Source organism: Triturus cristatus, chromosome 4_1 (genome assembly GCF_964204655.1).
Source record: "Triturus cristatus chromosome 4_1, aTriCri1.1, whole genome shotgun sequence".
Lineage (NCBI taxonomy): Eukaryota > Metazoa > Chordata > Amphibia > Caudata > Salamandridae > Triturus > Triturus cristatus.
The window spans coordinates 1,004,371,630-1,004,394,236 of NC_140585.1; the positions used below are offsets into that span (position 1 = coordinate 1,004,371,630).

Genomic DNA, 22,607 nt, shown 5'->3' on the forward strand with positions numbered 1-22,607 from the left:
AGCAAGAACCCTGCTTTAAAAGGAGACATCGTTCAACCGCCATAAAATCGAGCACTCATACTTTAATAATATTAATTTTTTTAAATATAAAAAACAACTTTACAATATAAATCTGAATAAATAAATAATTCAAAAGACCAATATTTAGATTCATAATTTAAAATTGCTGTGATACATATTTACGAATAAAGAAATATACAAGCCAAAATTACCTAGTTTATTTTTAAACTTTTCTCTCACCTATACATATATTCTAGTATAATAAAATGTCATATTTATACATAACAAATCAGTATAATAACATAGCCCACATAAAACCATTAATAAATAAAAATCACTTACAATTTTAAAGCTGCAGTCCTGGTATGGGAAAAGATTATAGAAATAATACAATCCCAAATTGTATTGATAAAAGAAATCCCCCAAGTGATGCAAAAATATATCAAACCAAAATATAACATCCATAATGACTCAATTAACCAGGGATTCCAAAACCAGAAACATTGGGAAAAAATTAATAAACTCTTCATGAAAATAATAAATTGAATGAGGCAAGTAAAAATTGATTTGGTAACAAATTTAAAGTATTTTCTTTGAAAGTAAAAACACATTCAGGTTGAAAATAAGTCCAAAGTCTCAATAAACATAACGCTTGTAAAATAAAAACATATAAGCCCTTCCAAACAACATTTACAATCCTCATATAAAACACATCATAGTAGAAAACCATTAAAACAATACCTGCAATAAAACATATAAAATACAAAATATACATAGAATTACATTTTACAATGAGATTTACTACACTATCCTTAACTAACACTTACTACACTAAGATACAACACACTTAAATATCATTCACTAACAAGGATTGGCCTCACTCTTAACACCTCCCCTCACCACTAAACCCTTAGAAAATAAGTTTAAAATAGTTTTCTCTGAAATTGGGACCAGAAATGGGAATCCATGACTCCGATCTCCATGAACAGGCTAAAATGATGATGAAAGGCTGCATCATCAAATAACGGAGGTCGCACGATGCGCTCTCGACCCCTCCCCAAACTGAAGAAAGATTACTCGGACCCAAAGAGAACTGTGTCAATCCCTTCCAAAAGGATGTAAGGCCTTAAAAAAGACAAAACACTTGGGTGATGAGCCTCATGGTAGCCTGTGTGCTAAAAAAGAACGGGAGCAATCCCTAGGAGGCTTGTGCTCTATGGATGACCTGGATTTCCACAGCGGCACAACTGGTAAGAGCGGCCGTATTGGCGCAAATAGTTTAGGTGTCCCTTGCGGCACAAGAAGACCGAGTGACCTTCATGGAAAAAAGGCTTCAGTTTTTCAAACTGATAATGAAGAGTATCCATTCTCAATAATTCTTGATGATGAGGAGGATAAATATGTGTTTGATCCCTTAGAAACCCTAGATAATGACCTCCTTGATGAGGACTTGGACCGGCCTTGTAATTCTAAGGCTATCAAAGACTCAACAGGTGTGGAAATGTTTAACCCCACCCATATCACACACCAAGAGGGTCAGACTGGAGGCTCAGGGACCACATAGTGAACTTTATTAAGTTCTGTATCCATAAGTCTCTTGAAAAAGACACCCGAAATTTAATGAGGGCGGAATGCCCCAGACCCTTCCTAAATAACAAATCAGGGATGACACCTGATTAAAACCCTGAACTACTGACTTTTCTATTCAAAGCAGGAAGGGATCCTAGAAAAGGGCTTGAGCGCTGCCTTAAGCAGTGCCAATGCAAAGTACTAGGTACTCTAGGAACGCTTGTGAGAATGTTAGACTTGGCAGAGGAAGCCTCTCTTAAGGGCACCCCTGTGGAGGTTGAATTCCTCCGGGGGTGGAGTCAACAAGCCCTATGCATCCTTGGCAATGCCAATACAGGACTATCCTCCGAACGTAGAAGAGCAATATTAATGAGAATAAACCCCAAACTGGGTGACCTTGATAACAAGGATATTGAGGGTGGCCCGAATGGCTTTCTCTTCGGGGAAAATGTTATTAAAATACTAAGGAGCTATGTCTCGACCTTCTCAGCCTTTAGTAAAGCCCAAACGAACATGAGACACATGTTCAAGGGTAGAATTTTGGGAAGGGCTGACAGGATGGGACAGGCTGTCAGCCGCAGACAAAATAAGATTTCTGTACTACTAACAAGGACAACGTGGTTACGGAAGATATTTCAGCTGAAACAATAATTCCTTCTTTTCACAAAGAGGTCAAAACACATGTATATGAGGTTATGAAAGAGGCAGATTCAAGGGACCTGGACATCAAGGTAACAGTAAGAGCCGTATCCCCTGTTTGTTCTTCCCATTTAAAGGTAGGGGGAAGACTACACTTATTCAGCAAAAATTAGACATTAATAACAAACGACTGCTAGATACTATAAAGGGGTTCAAGATAGAATTCAACCTAATACCTTATCAAGTACGGCAACCCAGAGAGTTAGTCTTAGATCAGGAACAAAGAACTCAAGTAGATTCAGAAGTGAGTCAGATGTTACTCAAGGGGGATATCTGCAGAGTGACAAACCCAGGACAAAGCTTTGTGAGCACAATCTTACTGGTGAAGAAAAAAGACAAAGGCTGGCGTCCTGTCATAAAAGGACAGAATGGGTTGTGAAACTAGATCTCAAGGATGCATATTTCACAATTCCTATTGACAAGCATTCACAAAAAAATCTAAGGTTCATCTGGAAAAGGATAGTCTACCATTTTCATTGCCTCCCCTTTTGTGTCTCTTCAGCCCCCAAGGTGCTTCACCAAGGTTCTAAGACCAGTGGTTGCTTCTTTGGGAAGAAGGGGCATAAGATTAGCGATTTATCTAGACGATATGCTACTGATATCACAAAATCAGGAAGATTTGCTAAAGCTCATGAAATGGTCAGTGGATCTCTTGGGGGGGGTTAGGATTTATGATCAATGTCGAGAAGTCCGTAATGACCCCAACACAAAATCTAGAATTCCTAGGGTTTCAGTAAGATACCATTATGGCCCAACTACAACTACCACTAAAGAAATTATCCAAAAAAAGAAGGAGGTAACTTATGTGTTATCAAAATTTGTGGTGACCTTACGCGAACTAGCAAGACTGGTTGGCCTTCTATCCTCTTCTATTCAAGCAGTTTCCTAGGGACCACTACACTACAGTGCTTTAAAAAGAATGACATTTTTGGGGTTGAAGAAAGGTCTGTGGTATTCATATAGAATTCCCTTATCACAGAAAGCTCGTGAAGACCCCCTATGGAGGTGGAACAATTTAGACAGTTGGAATGGCAAGGCATTACTTGGGAATACCCCGGATCATACTGTGGAGTCAGATGCAAGCAACCTGTGCTGGGGTGCGAAACTAGGAGAAATAGAAACAGGGGGGAAGTGGTCTCAGGAGGAATTCCCACTTTACATAAACTGTTTGGGAATGATGGTGGGTTTGAACACTTTGATGAACTTCAAATCTACTCTAAGAAATAGTGTTGTACTCATCAGACTAGACAATTTTACAGCTGTCTTTTATATCAATCGCTTGGGGGGGGTGGGGGGTGCAAGGTAAAAGATACTTGCAGACCTGGCCAAGCAGATTTGGTACTTCTGTTGGAATAAAAAATATCTTGTTGAAGGCAGAGTTTATTCCTAGACATCATAGCACAGGAACAACATTTTTGTTTTTAAGGGATTTAAGTGACTGGAAGCTGAATCTAATGTTCTTCAAAAGGATTCAGAATCTGTGGGGCCCATTTCAGGTGGACCTGTTTGCCAGCAGGCTAACTTTTCAAGTAGAATTGTATTATAGTTGGAAATTCGACCCCAAAGTCCTGGCAGTGGATCCTCTAGTCTAAATCTGGAACAAACAGAATTGTTATGGATTCCCTCCATTTGCACTAATTCAGTGGGTATTACTGAAAGTACAGATGGAGCGATGCATATTGTTTCAATTACTCCATTTTGGATAACCCAGGTTTGGTTTCTGGGAGTTATGGAATTGGCAGTGGACAGTCCAAGTTTGATCCCATGGAGATTAGGTCTGATCCAAGGACACCAGTTCAGTGCAAAGAGAAATAAACTCTACCCTTTATAAGAAAAAAGTACAATGTATCAATAAATTTTTTTTTAATACAAGCTAGAGACACTCAAGAAGAAAGAAACATAGAAAAAGTATGCATACATATATATACAACCACTTCAATTTATGTTTAGTACAAATTTTTTTATTTCACTAATTATGAAATTTAATATATGCAAGTTTTGCAAATTAGCGGAATTTAGTGCAACAGAAATCAGAAAAAACAGGTTCCCACTAAAAAACAGCAGAAAAAGAAACTAATCGCACATACATTCATTCACAACCAAAACACACATTCATCCAAACTCATACAATGTTCATGCTGGTGTAGAATAAATGGCACAAAAGGGGCGTCTCAACCCTCAAAGGGTCTTCACAAAAAGATACTCAAACACAAGTGAGTATATAGGCCTTGGTGGAATCAAGGGTTCCAGAGGAAATCAGTTTTTCTTGATGTTAAATCCGGTAAGGAGAAACAAGAGGGTGGGGCCCTGTGCAAAACGCCGACGCGCGTTTCGGTGAGACAACTCCAGATGACGGAGTACCACTTTCTTCAGGGCGAAACAGAACCACACAAATCAAATCGGGACCTGGAACACAGAAGAAGGAAGTAACATATATGCATAAATGAAAACCTATATCAAACAAACGAAACAAATTCATATGTACTATTTCCACAGAGTGTCACTTAGCTACATCAATGAGACGGATACACATAATTGCATTAAAATCAGGTGGTTAATCGTGCGCACCAGAGACCAAGGGAAAAAATGTCCAGAGATAGCAAAAAATTGAGAAGAAATGAGAAGATATTAGGGAAATATACACAAACAAGAAAAAGAGCGAATCTCCATATGACAAAAAAGTAATAAACAAAAAAATATAATAGACAAAAATAGTTTTGGGCTCAAACCCTAGGTTACCTGTATCAATAGGAGAGAAATTGTTCAGCGTAATAGTTTCTAAAACGAAGCTTCAACGTGACCGAAGGATGCCATACTAAGCAAACAAAAAAATAAAAAATGAAAAAACGAAAAAACATAGAAGATATATATACAAATATAACACAATTTATCATAATGCGGTTGAGTCTCCAAAGAGATTTACCTAAACTAAGTACGAATACAGCAAAATCTCCAAAGTTGGAGGACAGAGCGAAGTCAAAACGCCAGGATTCGATCTTTACGGGGAGGGAGAGGCGAGGGCACACCCTTCCAGCAGGCTCATCGCTAATACAGGGAGAAATAAAGGAGGAGAGGAAGAGAGAAAGAATCAACCTATTAAAGGCAACTGTTAGGACCAACGTATTGCCATAGTCTAAAACATCAGGCAAGGTTTAAACTGAAAGGTCAAACTAGTATGAGGCTGAGGTTACCGGACTCACCTAATTAAGATGTCCGACCCAAAAGGAGCAAAAACATCAGATGATTAGGGTCAGAAGAGGCAGAATCGCCAAATAATTAGTAACCCGGGCGAAGCAGCAATACGCTCGGCATAAGCTGAAAAAACAGACAAACAAAAGAAAGAAAGATAACATCGTTGGATAGTAAACGAGGCGCAGACAGCCAAATACGTTCAAAGCAAGAAAATAGCTTTAAACGAAAGTGGAGAGACCAGAGAGGGCAGCAATACCTTCAGTGTTCAACGAGCGTCTGAACAGAATAACCGACGTCTCAAAGGCGGCGTCCTGGGGAAGCGTTCGCTTGCGAGAAAAAGCCCGCTCTAGTCAGGCTATTTAAACCCTCCAATCGAATGACCGTCGGTCGGGGGTGTGTTAAAGAACCGAACCGTCTGATTTAAAGATGAAGTAACGCATAAGGAGTAGAAAAATAAGATAAGAAAGAACATGTCGCGCTCAAAAAAACACAGAAGCAAGAGTAAATAGAAATCAAATGACCGAAGGACCAGACACAGTTCCAAAAAGGAAAAAAAATTACTATGAGGGGTCTAAAAGAATACTAGAAAATTATTAAAGAGACAGCCTCAAGGTAGTGAGCGATGAAAATCACCATCGACCATCGCTCACAAAGGGAGGGGCAAGAATCGCGGAATGGGATAGACTGGTCACAGAGAAGAGGCCTGGACCATTTTGAACAGTGCAGGCTAAATAGTAACTAGAGACTAAAATTAAGACCATATATAAAAAAATTCTGCACAGGTAAATGTCAAAACTTACGAGAAACAGGTCATGTACAGCAGGAAAACATGGCCATGAAGAGAAATATAATTACAGCAACGCATTTTCCCATGGGAGGGATTCATTCAGGCCCCTTTCTTTCGTGTTAAGGACAAAAATCCAAAACACCTCGCGTTTCTTGCGAATACTGTCTGGGTTGTACCCCTTTTGTGGGTGGATTTTCTCAAGGATAGACCAGCGTAGTTCATCATCTTTATGATTTTTTTCCATCCAATGGGTCACCATGGGTGCTGTATGCTTGGACCGTCTGATGTTAGATTTGTGCTCCCCAATCCGAACCCTGACTTCTCTAGAGGTTTCACCTACATAGGAGAGCAAGCAGGGACATTGGATAACGTATACACAATTGGATGTCCTGCAATTGGTCATCTCCCTCAATTCAGCGGTATACCCGTTGATACATACGGAGGTGCCAACAATGGCATTAGCGCATGCATGGCATGTGCCACATTTGTGATTGCCTCTTACAGGAGATGGACCGTCAATGGATTTTTGCACCCAGGTTTTCTGATCTGAATCCTTTGCTCTCACCAAAAGATTTCTGAGATTTTTATTTCTGCGAAATGCAAAAACTGGTTTCGGTATAGGGGTAGTTTGTTCACCTAGGTTCAAAAGATGCCACTCTGAGTTGATAATTTGTCTTAACTTGTTGTTGAATGGAGAGTGTTTTGTGACACAAACAAGTTTGTCTACTTGTTTTTGCAATTTGGGTTCAAACATGGAATCACGGTTGTAAAAACGTGCCCTTTTAGAGGCATTTCTCACCATCCTGGGAGGATACCCTCTGCTAATAAACTTGAGCTTCATGGTTTCCGCATGGAGGAGATAATCCTTAATAGAAGTACAATTTCTGCGAAGACGCAGAAATTGGCTGAAGGGGATCCCATCCTTCTGACTTCTGGGGTGGAAACTTTCAAAATGAAGCAGAGTGTTTCTGGCAGTGGGTTTCGTATATAGTGACACCATGAGCTTACAGTTATGGTGTTCGATCCAAATGTCAAGGAACTCAAGTTTAGTTGTACTGACATGGGCAGTGAACCTGATGTTGTGGTCAGCCGCATTCAACCATTCAATATAGTCATTCAAAGATGATTGGTCGCTAGTCCAAATGAAAAAAACATCATCAATGTAGCGCGACCAATGTCGGACACTCTCGAAGAAAGGAGCTATTTCATTGAAGATGTTGTTTTTCTCATAGTCGCCCATGTATAGACATGCAATGCTAGGTGCACAGGCCGCCCCCATACTTACTCCCTGCACTTGCTGATAGAGTTGCCCATCAAATTCGAAAAAGTTTTCCTCTAAAACAATCTCGAGGCATTGTGTCAAGAAAGTGCCATTGACTAAGGAGAGATCGGAGGCAATGATGTTGCTTACCACCCTGTAAGCCTCCCTTTGGGGAATATTGGAGTAAAGCGATTCAATATCAAGTGTTACTAAAATTTCTCGCTCTGGATCATAATCAAGGCCCTCGATCTTAGATATAAAATGACCAGTATCCTTCACATACGATAATAGATTGCCCACAATCGGCTGAAGAAACCTATCAAGATATTTAGATAATGGTTCCGTAGCCGAGCCAATAGTGGAGACAATGGGCCTCAAAGGTGGATCATATTGGTCCTTGTGGGTCTTCGGTAAACCATATATTATAGGTATGCGGGTATGGGTAGGTGTAAGAAAGAGGGCTTCCGACAGGCAAATGTCTCCTCTTTCGACCGCTTGTTCTACATCTCGTAGAATACGGCGCTTGATTCTGGGTTCAGGATTCGACAGAATTTTACAATAGTGTCTAGTTGAACCAAGAAGATTAAGCATTTTCTCTTTATATCTGATGGTATCCAAGATAACAATACCCCCACCCTTATCACAGGGTTTGATCGTAAGATCATTATCGTTCTTGAGAGCCATGAGTGCAAGATTTTCCTCCCTACTGGTGTTGTAGGCAGGAGTGGGGACATATTTAACTGCCTTCTGATCCAAGGACAAAAAGGGGAAGATTATCCTCTTCTTCTAGAAGGAAACATGAATCTTCTTGCTTGATGTATTTTAGGAGATATAACCGATACTCAGGCCTTTCAGGAGAGGCTGAAAGCCTACTGGATGAGTCATGGGCAACAGGAACAAGGAAGAAATACACAGGCATATGGAGGAAGTGGTGTAGGTGGTGCCTGGAATGGGATTTGGATCCTGTGCATGCTCCTGTAGTGGATATAGCGAACTACCATGCGGGTTTATTCAGATCAGGTTTATGTTATAGAACAGTCAACTGTTACAGATCTGGCGTTTCAGCAGGCCACTCACTAAAATATTATTATTCAATTGGTAGTTACCCTTTAATCAGCAGAGTAATGAAGGAAATAAGACTTAGATGCCCTCACAAAGCTACATGTGAATTGTTATGGAATGTTTACCTTATATTCGACTTATTTGTTCGATGGCCTGATAATCCTTACCTTTCCAGAAAACAACTATCAAATTAGCAACCTTTCTCAGTCTAATATCTTTTAGAAGAGTATCAAATGTTAGGCATTAGATATCTGTAATAGACACTGCTCTCCAAATGGAGTGCATTTCAAAATATAGAAAAGAACCAAAACAATGTCTGAAAATATTTTTTATCCGTATTTTGCAGACTGTAAGAAACTGTGTTTCGTAAATTGCATGAAAGCTTATGAACATAGCATGATTGATGTTAGACCTGATGGTTTAAGATCAATTACTAATATCCTTTGTGAACCCCTATAAGGCCCTGTCTACAGCTACCATTTCAAGATGTGTAGGAACAGTCATGTTTGAAGCGGCAGTAGATTTGTCCAAATTTGGAGCGCCCTGTTTCCGGGGTGCGATGGCCAGTAAAGTGTTTTGGGACGGAAGCTCACTTTCCGATATATTGAAAGCAGCAGACTGGTTGAATGCCTCCACCTTTGCAAGCTTTTACCTTAGGCCTGTGGAGCATGTGAGCAGTATGGCGTTGAAAAGTTTTAAACATGCATAATGGTAGCCTCCAGTCTTGTAATGAAATGGTGATTCTCCAATTAACATACAGAAAGAATCTTGATTTCATTAAAGACAATGGAGGCTACCATTATCCCTCCCACCACACCCAGGTGGGTAAAGGGAAAACATGTTGTGTCTAGATATACTTTGTATAACATGTTTATTGCAATTATCTATTATATTTCTTGTTAGCATAATCTAGGATGATGTGCTTAACACTTTGCCAGTTGGCATCACCTGATTCTTTCCATTTGTTGCAGATAACTTCACTGTGAAAGTCTTCTCCTTATCAAGTGCAATTAGGGTTGAAGAGGTCAATTCAACCGATTTCTCGGTTTTCGTCGCAGCTCTAAGAGGATGATGCCTAGTTACCATGACTTCATATGTTGTTCTAAAGTTTTTAATGTAATGTTTTATTCATGATGTAACACATGTTCTTTAAAGGGCTGCACGTGGGGCAGCAATAAACGGTTATTGCATAATGCTAGCCTTCAATGTCTTTCTCTCTGTATGTTAACTCTCACCTGGAAGTCCATTCCCTACTGGAACCATCTAGATGAGTTGGTGACAATAGATGAACGGTTTCAGGACTGTCTAAGCAAAGTACATGCATGTTCTCAGGGTGTTGATCAATGTTTGGTGGCACAAAATCTCAGCAGGCAGTAGAGAGAGCTCCCTTCTGTCTTTGGAGGTAAGGGAAGAAACTGGCTTAAGCAGCTCTGGAAAGCAGAATTATTCTAGGGACATCAACTGCAATTTGATTATAATCAGTTACAAGGACTGTAGAAACTGAAATTGTCAAACCTTTGGTAAACCACTTTTTTTTTCAAAAAGTTTTTTATTGGTGGTTTCCAAATGAATTAGTACATACAATACAGCAAATGAAGGACATACTGAATAGGCATACACAAATTAACCACAGAAGAAAACAATAATTAAAATGGCAAAGCAGATGACATCAGTCTACGAGTTGGTATAGCAATAAATCACAATTGAACACAATTTAAACATATGTAGTCTCAAGTGAAGTTGCATGAAGAGGACTGAGCAGATTAATGGTGACACTTTTAACCTTTTCCCAGGCTCACCAGCATCAGCTGCATCAGCAGTGTGGCGTTCTGAAAATCTATTGGAATCAATGTGGGGCATCTGTTGCTGCTGCCACATTTCCTCAGGCTTTCACTTTGTGCTCTTCTATGTGAAAGGCATGGGTGGTGTCAGTCAGAAGCAGGGGGAAACCAGCACGAACACCGCAGTGTAACTGCAGTGAGTGGTGAGAGATGGCCCGCCAGGCAGGAACACCGCTGGCACATTGTCCAGTTAGCACCTTGATGAGCATTTCTTGGATAGCCTCCAAAGAAGAAGTTTCACAAGGAACTTATTTCATTTTGAGATGAACCTATTCAGTAACTTTTGCCTTCAACTAAATGTGTCTTCTGAGGGCAATTGTGCTTAAGTGGTCATTTCTAACATTTACAAACTAGTTTTACAATACTAGTTCGGTATTTTGCGAACATACCTATTAAGATTTGAGTGTTATACGTGAATTTAGTGTTACCTTCTAAAAAATTCATAAAGATTTCAGATGGCACTAAAGAATATTACTAAAGGATGATAGTTCGTTTTTAAATTAATTTGCACACTGGCCAGACTGTCAAGCATGTAATATGTGCCGTCAGACCCGGCATTAGGGCAGCTCCAGGCACATGGAGGAAAATCAACATTTCCATGCAGGCCAACTTTTTAAAGTTGTACAGTGCCTGGTTGGACCCATGGTCCTCTACACAGGAAGGTTTCTCATACATATGTACTGTATCCCATATTGGTTTCCGCCAGTTCATACTGTGAGGTCTGATCTGATCCAGCACACAATCATTTCAGCAGTATGGCGGTACTGTAGTGAAGGATTAATTCATTACACATAAAAGCAAAAAGGCAAATGTCGGTTCTCAGCGAGGTCCAAGCCAAGCACATTCAGGAGGAATAGCCAAGGCCAGTCTGGTCAGTTATGAATTGACCACTGCATTTCCAGGAAACTATAATGGGACGAGTTCAGCAAACGTATCATTAGCCTCAATAGGAGGGAGTCTGAGTTATATGACATTCCATGTGCTTAAGGTACTCCCGATTATATCTGAAAAGAATGCCTCAAATCAACAAGAAGCTCCGAGGGCATATGAAGAGGCATTCTGCCACAGGCCAAGTGCCCTTATGAGCGCACAGAACTCTCAGATGCACACCTGTAGGTATTTTATGCCTTGGAATTTGCAGAACATGTGCTTCCTCTGCTGCTCCCCACCTACTACCGTAGGGGACAAGGTGGCCATGTGCTGGTTTACTCCTTTGGTAAGTTATACATTTTTAGACATGATTACTTTGCACGGTGTTTTTTTTTTAAGTGCAAATCAAGAATGTAAATAGGAAAACTATAAATCTGAATATGGAACATGTTTGGATAAAAATGGATTAGCCATGGAGGTCCACTTGAACATGCCTCTCTTTGCAAATATGGGAAGATTTAAAAACATATGTTTTCGCCCTGAGCACTCTGGTGTGATCAGTTTCATAACTGTTACTATTAGATCCATTAACAGAATTGTTAATCGGACTTTTTGTAGAATTTGTCTTGCTTGTTAAAATTTTAATTACAGAGCTCTGTTCGTACCGAAGTGATATGCATTAGTCCATATGTGTTATTTATTGATTTACCTTCTGAAAAACATACATTAAAAATTATAATATACCGGATTGAACTAAAGATCTTCTGTTTCTTTCTCCTCAGGTAACACACGTGACTAACTAGTCGTAGATGTCATCATTGAGGTAAGTTACTACGTCATGTGTGTTGTAATGAATTAAAAAAATAGCAAAGCCACGAGCGTAATCTAAACTGATCATTACCAATGGTGGCAGGTTATATGAACTCCCGCAGGTTCAGATGCTGCCTTGGAATATATGAAAAGCCAGAAGCTATTTTTCCCAAACATTTAATTGCGTTAAGCACTCAAATATAAATGAACAGTGGCACCCATGGGGAACTCACATATACATTGCCTGAGTTTTGACACGTTATCAGGAAAAACATACTATTTCATTCCATCTTTTGTACCACATGAAATTAAGAACACGTCTTCATGTTTGAAAATAGTTGTTATTTTAGCATTTGTTCATTTGCAACTACGTGGCTTGGTTCAGTTTATTGATTCAGGTGATCAAGCCAACACATGAGCCTAATTCGGTCATCGTTTTTCTATCCTCGTTATAACCATCATACTTTTGAAGTCCAAAGAACACTCAACACAAAAAGGTGAAGCTACTTGACCTTACAATTCGCCCATTCTACAGGACTTTGAAACCATTTTATGATATATAAATTATAAATGGGCCGCAGCAAACTATAGCAAGAACACTTCAGTTAACAGAGTTATGAAGCAGATCTGAGGCGGCTCTCAGCATTTATTTCCCCTGCACAGGGGTTCATTGGATGAACTTACACAGGGGAGAGAAAAGGGGGTGTCATGAAGTGGGATAATAGTTTAAACACAGAAATCCACTCTTCCAATGTAAGTGCAGTGAAAAACGATTTAGGGCCAGATGCACAATGCCTTTTTCCAGTCACAAATTGAACAATTCATAAAATTAGGACGGAAAAATGCTTTTTCAAATGTACAATATACAAAATGTGATTCGGTAACTTGTTACTGAATTGCATTTTGCATTTACAATTCGGTATTTGGAAGGGGCATGCTTAGAGCAGCCCTTCCAAATACCAAATCGGTGCGGAATGTTTGACTGTTTTTGGTCGCAAAACAGTAATAATTTGCCACCAGTTTAAAAACGCCTCCCTTTGGCTCCACAGACCCAGGGAGCCAGGGAAAGGTGAATGATGCTGTGGCACCACCAACCACCATTGCCTTGTCTTTAAGGGGATTTGTCTCCATGCTGGCAACAGCGGAGTCAGATCTGCTTTGTTGCAAGTCTCTCTCTGTTCTCCGTGCTCTCATTTAACGTGGAGGAGGTGAGGGAAGGTCCATAGGCAGGTGTGGGGAGAACCCAGTATGGCAGATGCATTCATGTTATTGTGTAATCATGTTACTGTCAAAGCCACTGAGAGAAATGGAGGAGAGTGGCAGATCACAAGATAGTCAAGCGAACTGAGAGAGAAGGGGAAACATCAGAATAGTGGAGAACATAAAATAAACTGTGCCTGTTAGGAATAAACCTTAAGAATAGTCTGTTATGGGTTCTCTAGGCACAGGAGGATTGCAGGGCAGTAGAGACTGATACCTCCTTCCTCTAAGGTAGCATCTGCACTCAGGCCACACCCAGCTGCATCTCCCTGTGGTCTCACAAGCTGAAGAGACGGATGCTGGAAGTTAGGGCTGGACTGATGGGTACGCGTATTTCATTTTGCTAGGAGATCTGACTTCGGATTTAGCAGCGGTGTCAGGGTTCAATCACTCTTGCTGCTCAGGATCCTGAAAGGTATATCTGAGCACATTTACCTATCTCAAGGTGACCTATTCCAGAGTGTAGGGGTCCATCCTAGGTTTTCCATGAAGCTGCTGTAGTTGAGCCACTATGCTCTTGACGGAATGAGGGCTGGGCTCGATGTAGCATGGACCCGTAAAGGACACCTGCTCCCTCATGAGTGCGCTTGGGATGCACAAAGAAGAGCCTTCTACATTTTGCAGTAGAATTTTAGTATCTTGGACTGCTGGAGAGAGTGAGTGTTGCCCAGCGAAGTCCAGCTCTGTGCCCTACAGCGTGTTTGTTGGAGAGAAGATTATGGCTGTGCTGCCTTTAGGAGGGACCAGAGGGGCATCTTAAAGTGCGAGAAAGTGAATGAGTAAGTGAGTCAGTGAATGCGTGAATAAATTGCTAAGTACAAAGTGTCAGTGGGGTATAAAGTGTAGAGAAGGCCTGCGGGGGGAGCAAAGAAGAGCATTTCATGGTAAAAACAATCACTTCTCAACTTTTCGCTGGAAGCCAATCAAAAGACAGGTTCGCTGTCCTTTGTGTATCTCTTCATAGCAAAAGCTATATTTCTAGATTGTGTTGATTTAGATGCTGCCTGTGACATTCCCACATACATCAGTTCATTGATAGCTGAGCTACACCAAGGTGGGATACTTATCTTCGAACTCTTTTCCACTGACAATGTCTTCTCATCTATTTCTGTGGTGTGAAGCAAAAATAGTCAGTGTAGTTGGTCTCGCTCCTCTGGACAGTGTGTTCTATCTTTGTTATTGTGTATTTTGTACATTAACTTTCTTACCCTTTCAAGATATATACTTCCACTCAGGAAACCAATTTCCGCACCCTGAGATTATTGCATTAAAATCATTGCTACCCTATCCAGGGTTACTTTTCATAAACTTCTCACAGTCATGATGTCATCGAAAATGTTGATAGTTGGTCTAGCAAGTTGTTGCTCATTCATGGGTGCAATTTATAATATGGGTTTTAAGAATACCTTACATTAAATAGCTGTCCACACCGCATTACTGGTCACAGAAAGATGGAAGGTCAGGTCAGCTTTGCTGGAAGTTGAACTCATGACCTCAAGGTCACATCAGTGTATCAGTGACAAGTATTCAGTGCACTGAGCCAGGCTACCAGGCCATTAGCTCCAAATATAAGGTTTCCTTAGATTTGATCAACCTCCAGGCTCACTCTCCACCAAACACCTATTTGGGAATCTGTTCTCAGAAATAAATCATTTGACAAATGCTCTTCTGTTGATTCATTCTAAAATTCACATTTCAGATGTAAAAATACATAATGTGTCCAGGTCTTTTCTGGGCAATGGTTCTCCTAATCACGTGCTGAAGTATGAACATAAAAAATGAAATAGCAGAATGTGTGCTGTTTCGTCAAAATCTGATATATTCACACGACATAGCATCTCAAAATTGTGCGTCTGGACTGCAAGAAGAGTTAAGACCGATGCAGAGTGTGTGTGGATATAAAACAATATATTTAAATTATTTATTCCAAATGATATCAATGTGTGTGTATGTGAATTAATTAGTGTGTTTATGTGTGTGTTCAGAATTAGTTGCAAAGGCAAAGAAAGAGAAAAATATATTTTTGTTTAAAAAAATGATTATGAAAGGTAGTGCAGTTGCTTATATCGTATATCATGTATGTGTTATTTATTGAAGAGTAGGATTTATATTACAGAACTCCCCGCTGTTTCAGTAGAATGTAACAACAACTACTTATTAGCAAATTTGATATTTTTTTCTTGCCGGTCACAATGTCCTGCGGGATCAGCACTCCACTCCTTTGAATGCATTAGTCAGTCATGAATAATGACTTAAAAGCTTGGCAGTGCCTTAGAAAAATGAGCCTTTTATTATAATATGCTAACCACCATTAATAACATGAGCACTCAGCACTTTCATAACTTCCTTTAATGAAAGGACAAGATGTAAGTGGAGCACATGACAAAAGCTGTCATGCAGTCTGAACTATTACAAGAATCGTTAAGGCTAAAGACACAGCTCACAGTTAAAGCTTCATTTCAACTAGAAAAAGTTTTTTTTTAATGCTGAATTTCCCAAGTGTCAGAATTAAGATTGCTAAATGTGTGTTAGCTGAATTCTGACCAAGGAGTCGGATCTCATTTCCTATTAAACTTCTTTAAAAATAGTGTATTCAAGTATTAATTCATTTAAATAACTTGTGCTTGTGTCATGTTTTGCGATATCATAAATATGCAATTATGTTCTGCTGTTGGCTTTCTGCTTCATTATGCGGGCCTCAGTGGTTTAATTACATAAGGAATTCACACCAGAAAGTATTGCTTTATTGGATTTTGAGTACGAAGTAAAAAAACGTTGTTGCAAATGTTTTTACCATTCATCTGAGAAGTTTGCAAAATGCAAAGATTTACTTTTGATTAGGAGGAGTTGTAGAGCAGGACGCTATAAGCACGAGTAATGAAATCCGTGGCCATACAAGACTGGAATCACTGTCAATACATACAGGTAGCACCAGTGCTTAATATGAGCCAGTGGTTTCCGGTGCTGGGCTCCAGCACTTAACTGTCAACACCAGCTCTCATGACTGCTGCCACATGGTGGTCCTGTTTGTGTAATTAAAAGATGAGCAACACAACAGTTGTTTATTAATTCAATATACATTAAAAGGAACTAATACCAGCCGTCCAAGCCATTCTTATCGCTTCAGGGGCTTAGGACAGTCTGAAATATCACACTTATAGCAAATTGATGGTTAGTATTTGCATAGGAACGGTCATCGGCAATGCTACCAGTGGCAATGGGTGGTGCAAGCTGCAGTGGCCTCCTGACGAGCGGCCAGGCACTTTTTTTTTACAAATTAAACACTGTAAGACACATCCCCAAAGGCGCCTAACAAAACCTGTTCATTACTTTCTGCCTGAAGACGATTAATATGCCCTCTGCTGGACCCCAAAATATTTCGGGTAAATGTATTTTCTCATTGGCCATGGTCGAGAGTGGGTTTGTGTGCACTTCTGTACAACCGTCATGTGTCCTTCAGGTAAAAAAGAAATACTGCAAGCGAAAAGGGGATGATGTTGTGGTGTGTGAGACCACAAAGCAATTTTTAAGTGCACTAAATTTGACGTAACATTTCTCAAATCTTAGAGTGTGATTTTGTGGTCTGCAACTACCGCACAATTGTAGCTTCAGGCGACATGCATTGTTAAAACCTTTTCTCTGCAGTTACTCATTTTTAACTACTCCAAAGTGGCAGCATTTGGCTTTATAATGATGAAATACTGATAGAAGAGTTAATAAAACTAATCATTCTGAACTGGGATTTCTGTAAATTACCTCCAAAAGCATTCGATGATAGGATAAGAATACTCTCTCATGTGCAGTCTTTCAGCAATTGTGTGACTAAATTGGAAAATGTGGAAAAATCAATATAGAGGCATGCCTACGCTTTTTGGAATTACCACAGGAAGCAGCCTTCTGTAACACAGATGGAGACTACTACTTCATATGACATCCTTCCATGGTTACAACCTTTTTCATCATACCTATCAAAATCTGTAGCCTACTCAACGCAGTATCCGGGGCACACCTTCTGGCACTCAGGTGTTATACCCTTTAAAATAGCTAAGTGCTAATGCAACAGACACAACTATTTCAAATAGCTATGTGTGGGATTCCCTTTTTGAAATCCAAATGCAGTAATTGTCAACAAATGGTGTGCAATGCAAAACATTATAGAGCTAAAGACCGATAGATGCACTCGATATTCTGACTCCAACATCAGATAAATGTGCAAAAAATATAACATGCTCTCTTAGTGTGTTCTCTGTCCATGTGAGCACCAGTTCTTCTACGAAGATGCTATTAGCAGAAAACCTGCTGACCTGTCTCAATAAGCACTGTCACAAGTTTGCCTACTCAATCCATTTAAACCAAAGTAAACTGGCTGATCCCCAAATTCTGAACATAAATGCTTGATATATAAATTCGCTCTATGGAATGTATTTGCTTCTAGCAAAGCATAATTTTTTTGGGAGCCTGTGTTGTTCAATACGTTCATAACCTAAATGTGTTCCATCGTTCAAAACATTTAGGGGTCGGCATGAGCCTTCATCAGGGACAACAAGTCAATTGCCTCAATACAAAATGCTATAAAAAGTAAACTATCAACGAGTTGCGGAGCCAACATGCCTCCGCCATAAAAAGTAAATGGTCACCAAGTTCTGGAGCCACCATGCCACTGCAATAAAAAGTCAACTGTCACCGGGTTCTGGGGCCTCTATGCCACCATTATAAAAAGTCAACTATCAACGAGTTGCAGAGCCACCATGCCACCACCATAAAAAGTCAAAGGTCACTAAGTTCTGGAGCCACCATGCCACAGCCATAAAAAATCAATGGTCACCAAGTTCTGGAGTCACCATGTCACTGCTATAAAAAGTAAACCATCACCGAGTTCTGGGGCCACCATGACACTGCTATATAAAGTCAACCATCACCATGTTCTGGAGCCAACATGCTCTGCTTTAAAAAGACAACCGTCACTGAGTTCTGGAGCCTCTATGCCACCACTATAAAAAGTCAACTGTCAACGAGTTCTGGAGCCATCATGGCTCCAGAACTTGGTGACAGCAGACTTATTCGCATGGAGGCATTTGACGTGTTGCCCCTGATGAAGTGTCAGGCTGACCCAAAATGCATTGGGTTTCGGACTTTTGAATGATGGAAAATTAAAAAAAGTTAGTGGACATTGTTGGTCAGCAGTCAATATGCTAGCAAACAAAGAGTTTTGAACGTTTGAAATTCCACCTTGAAAGCAGGGAGTCTTGTGTCCTAACTTAGGCCTGGTTGCAACTATACAATGTAGTGAGAATATTCATTGCCAACTTGCCAGCTCTCTTTCCATTACCGCTTCAGCACTTGGCCCACTCTTTTCAAAGCAAGGAGAGTCTTGGTGATCCTTTCTTTGGGAAAATACTTACTTGTTTTTTCTTGTTCCCATCTGGGGCACCACAAACTTCAAAGTTTTTCTCACCGCGAGTTTGAGTGAGCTGTGTTTCTATGACAGACTGATGGCATTTGAAGTCAGTGATATGGTATGTCTCCAAGAAAGTGTTTTGCAGACATTTTATGTAAGTTTGTTGGTGAAGAAGGTGTACTGGCAATAGGCAATGCTTTGAAAGTGTTCCAGTAGTTTTCCACCTACTGAAAGGGGAAGCGTATATGACTGGCTCAAGAGAGTGGGAGGCATTGAGGAATAGAAGTTGTTTTGTTGAACATGAGCAAAGGTTTGGGAGTGTAATCCATTAGAGGTACCCCTTCTTAACAGCAACTTACAGTGCCTAAGAAATCATAAATAAATAATTAAAATCGAACAGCCTGTGCTTCTTCAAGGTTTTAAAAAGTTAATTAATCAAACTATTCCTGCCCATTTAACCCTTGATATTTAAAGTACTGGGTGACCCTTTGTTCAGCTGTCCACTTACAGGAGCTCTTGACACAGCACAAACATAAGTTGCACGAACTATCTTAAGCTGCACTGATATAATACCAAGTTGTGAAGGTACTTACATTGCATTTTTATTGGATGAAATGAAAACATCACGCTGATTAATATCTTCAGCTAATAGTGAAGGAGGCCATGCTTTAGCTAGGTAACTGGAAACCTCATCCATTGAAATTGGATCTGATGGGGCATAAAGTGCTTTATAGAAAGACCCAAATTGTTCCAGTATCATATGAGTCTCCATATACAACACACTATCCGCACCTTTAATTACAGTAATTCTCTTTTTAGCTTTATTGTCAGCAATTTTATAAGCTAATACCCTGCCTACCTGTTCACTATATTAAAATTGCGCAGAACAAAATTTATTATAAGCAATGGCTACTCTTTCCCTAAATGTCACTAATACTAATTCTCTTGCTTCTATTAATTTAATGTAGACCTGGGATTGATCTCCATCTTGTCTTCTAATAGACGGCACGTGAGACAATTCTAAATTAGTTAGTGTCATGCAAGCTGCTTTAATAGAAGCCTCTTTGACTTTATTTTTTGTCAATATAAATTGTTTTGTGAAGCCCCTTATAAATGCCTTCATAGAATCCTAAACCATATGAGGGGAAGCAGTATGACATTAAAGTGTAAATATTCCGCCAGCAGAATCCCTACATGGAGAATAATCATCATCAGCCAGTAGATAGCATAGAAAAGAAAAAGAGCGTCTTGACTTAGCAGCCGATAGCAGTTGAATAGACAGCATAATAGGGTTGTGATCTGAAGTAATCTTTGGACAAACCTCCATCTTAGCTGTACACACTATTATATCACTAACCCAGGCCATATCTATCCTTGAATATTGTCTTTGTGGACAAGAATAATATGTAAAGCCCGGGAGGTTCGGGTATAAGTACCTCCAGGCGTCCCGAATATTATATAGACGTGCAAACTCCAAAATTGCAACCCGTACTTTCGGCATTCTTAAAATTGGACATCGGGTAGTTGAGTCTATAGTTTTATTCATAATTTGAATAGCCCTCGTATCACTTCCTTCGGGTACAGCTTCGGGCGAAGATCAGATACCTGTCAAATTCCACAAAACTTTAAAAAAACATCATAACCCCACTTTTTATTAAGGTTATTAAAGAAGCAGGCGAAACAGGTACTGTACCACCTTCTTGGGACACTACTAATATTGTTTTTTTCTTAAAGAAGGAAAAGCCACCAGAATATGCAAAACTACATGCAAAAATTCTGGCTAACCGTCTTGCTCCTTTGATGCCTAAATTGGTTTCTACTCAACAACATGGCTTCAAAGCAGGTTGAGATACTTCGACCCATATTAACACCGCAATAATGGCATTTGATCTAGCTTAACAAACTGGGGTTAATTTGGGTATTATATTATTAGATGCGGAGAAAGCTTTCGACCGGGTTGCATGGGGCTGTTTCCGTTCCACTCTCAGTGCATTTGGAGTTTCGGGACGATTTTTGGTTTGGGTAAAAGCGCTTTATTATTTACCACAGGCTAAGTTAAGCTATGGTGGCTTACGGTCTAGGTCTTTCTGGATAAATTGGGGTACGCTCCAGGAGTGTCTCCATTATTGTTCGCTCTATATCTGGAACCTTTTATCCGAGCTTTATCGGCGAATCGAAATATTTTGCCATTATCTCCAGGACATAATGAATTCAAAATTAATGCTTGTGCAGATGACATAGCCATTTTTACTACGGACCCAGGTCAATCTCTAGAGCTAATTATACAAGAAGCAGCAACATTTCTCTTTCTCTGGATATAAATTGAATACTAATAAAACCCAGGTCTTACTTAATTTTATTTCGGATTGCCCCATTATGGGAACATGTCTTGAAGCTACTTATTTAGAGGTTTGCATTACCCCTCAGATTCAAAACATTATTATACTAAACTATGATGTGCTATTGGTTAATGTTATTAAAAAATTTAGGAACTGGCATAAACTACCTATCAGTATAATAGGTTGATGCGATATTGTTAAAATGACAATGCTTCTGAAGTTTCTATATTTATTTCGATCTACTCCTATGAGAGTTTCCAATGTATTTTTTAAGAAACTTGATGGAGCAGTGAGAAGCTTCATTTGGGGCTATAAGCGCGCCCGTCGTGCAATTACTTTTCCAAAATTCAATCAAGGCGGCCTTTCGCTTCCTGATTTCAAACTTTACTATTGGTCCTCGTTTACGCGCAGATTGCATAGCCTTCTCTCCTACAGGGATCAGGATTTCAGTCATAAACTTTTGCTGGGCCAAGATAGCTATGGTTCCTCTATCGGATCCATGATCCAAATTACTTAAAGACGGTGCGCTTTAAGACTTTTAGGAGTCTGGTTAGGAGCTTGGTTACTATTTGGCGTGAAATTGCTACTAGCTATTCGCTACCAATTTTCTTTATCAAGTTCCCTTTGTGGGATAATCCACTCGTTCCAGGCATTTTTCACAATGGGATAGCAAAACAATGGGCTAGTTTTGGGGTGGATAAATTGGAAGATTTTTACGATTGTAATGGTTTTCGCACATTTAAAAAATTGCAGGATTGCTTTTCAATACCACGACAACAGTATTATAAATATCTGCAATTTCTGGATATTTTTTTGAGATCACAATGTCTTAAATATGTAGAGACTCACCAATTACTGATATTCTTACATGAACCTCCTCAGAAGAAGACAATATGTGCAGCATATTGTCTTTTCAGCCAGGATAGGCTTGATCCCTCCATACATTTAGCTGAAAAATGGAGTTCAATTCTCAGGAAGGAAGTAACTCCTCTACTGGTGAGTGAGGCATTCTCAACACTAAAAAATGCTGTCTGGTCTATTAATTGGAGACTCCAGCATTTTAAGACAGTATGCATGCTATACTATACGCCTGACAAGATAACAAGCTGGAGGCAAACAACAACTAATCAATTAAATAATAGGGTTAACTGTCCTAAATGGGGAGAGTATGGGGCTGACATTGCTCATATGTTTGTTACTTTTCCCACAGCTAGCCCCTTTTTGGCAGAATGTTATACTGTATTCTAAAAACTGTCTTAGACTAGACATTACTCTCTCTAATAAAGAGATTATGCTCGGTTTTAAGTGGGATCCTAATCGGGCACGTCTGCATTAATGGCCATAATTATAGTTACCGCTAGATTGGCCATATCTGGATCTCTCCAAGACCTTGTAATGTAGCAGAGTGGTGGTCATTGTTATGGAGATTTTTGAACGGGAAAAGGCCTTGGCTAAGGCTAGAGGGTTAAAGTCAATGCAGAGATTTAATGCTATTTGGCATGGCTTAAGATAAGATGAA

General features: G+C 39.7%; 1 protein-coding gene across 4 annotated transcripts in view; it reads left to right on the forward strand.

Moving 5' to 3' along the window:
• MGAT4C (MGAT4 family member C) overlaps positions 1 to 22,607 on the forward strand; it is a 1,156,917-nt gene that overhangs the window by 515,075 nt on the left and 619,235 nt on the right. For all 4 annotated transcript variants that reach the window (XM_085653923.1, XM_085653921.1, XM_085653924.1 and 1 more), the window contains one exon: positions 12,064 to 12,104. The gene's annotated coding sequence lies outside the window, so the exon portion shown is untranslated. The remainder of the gene's footprint in view (positions 1 to 12,063; positions 12,105 to 22,607) is intronic.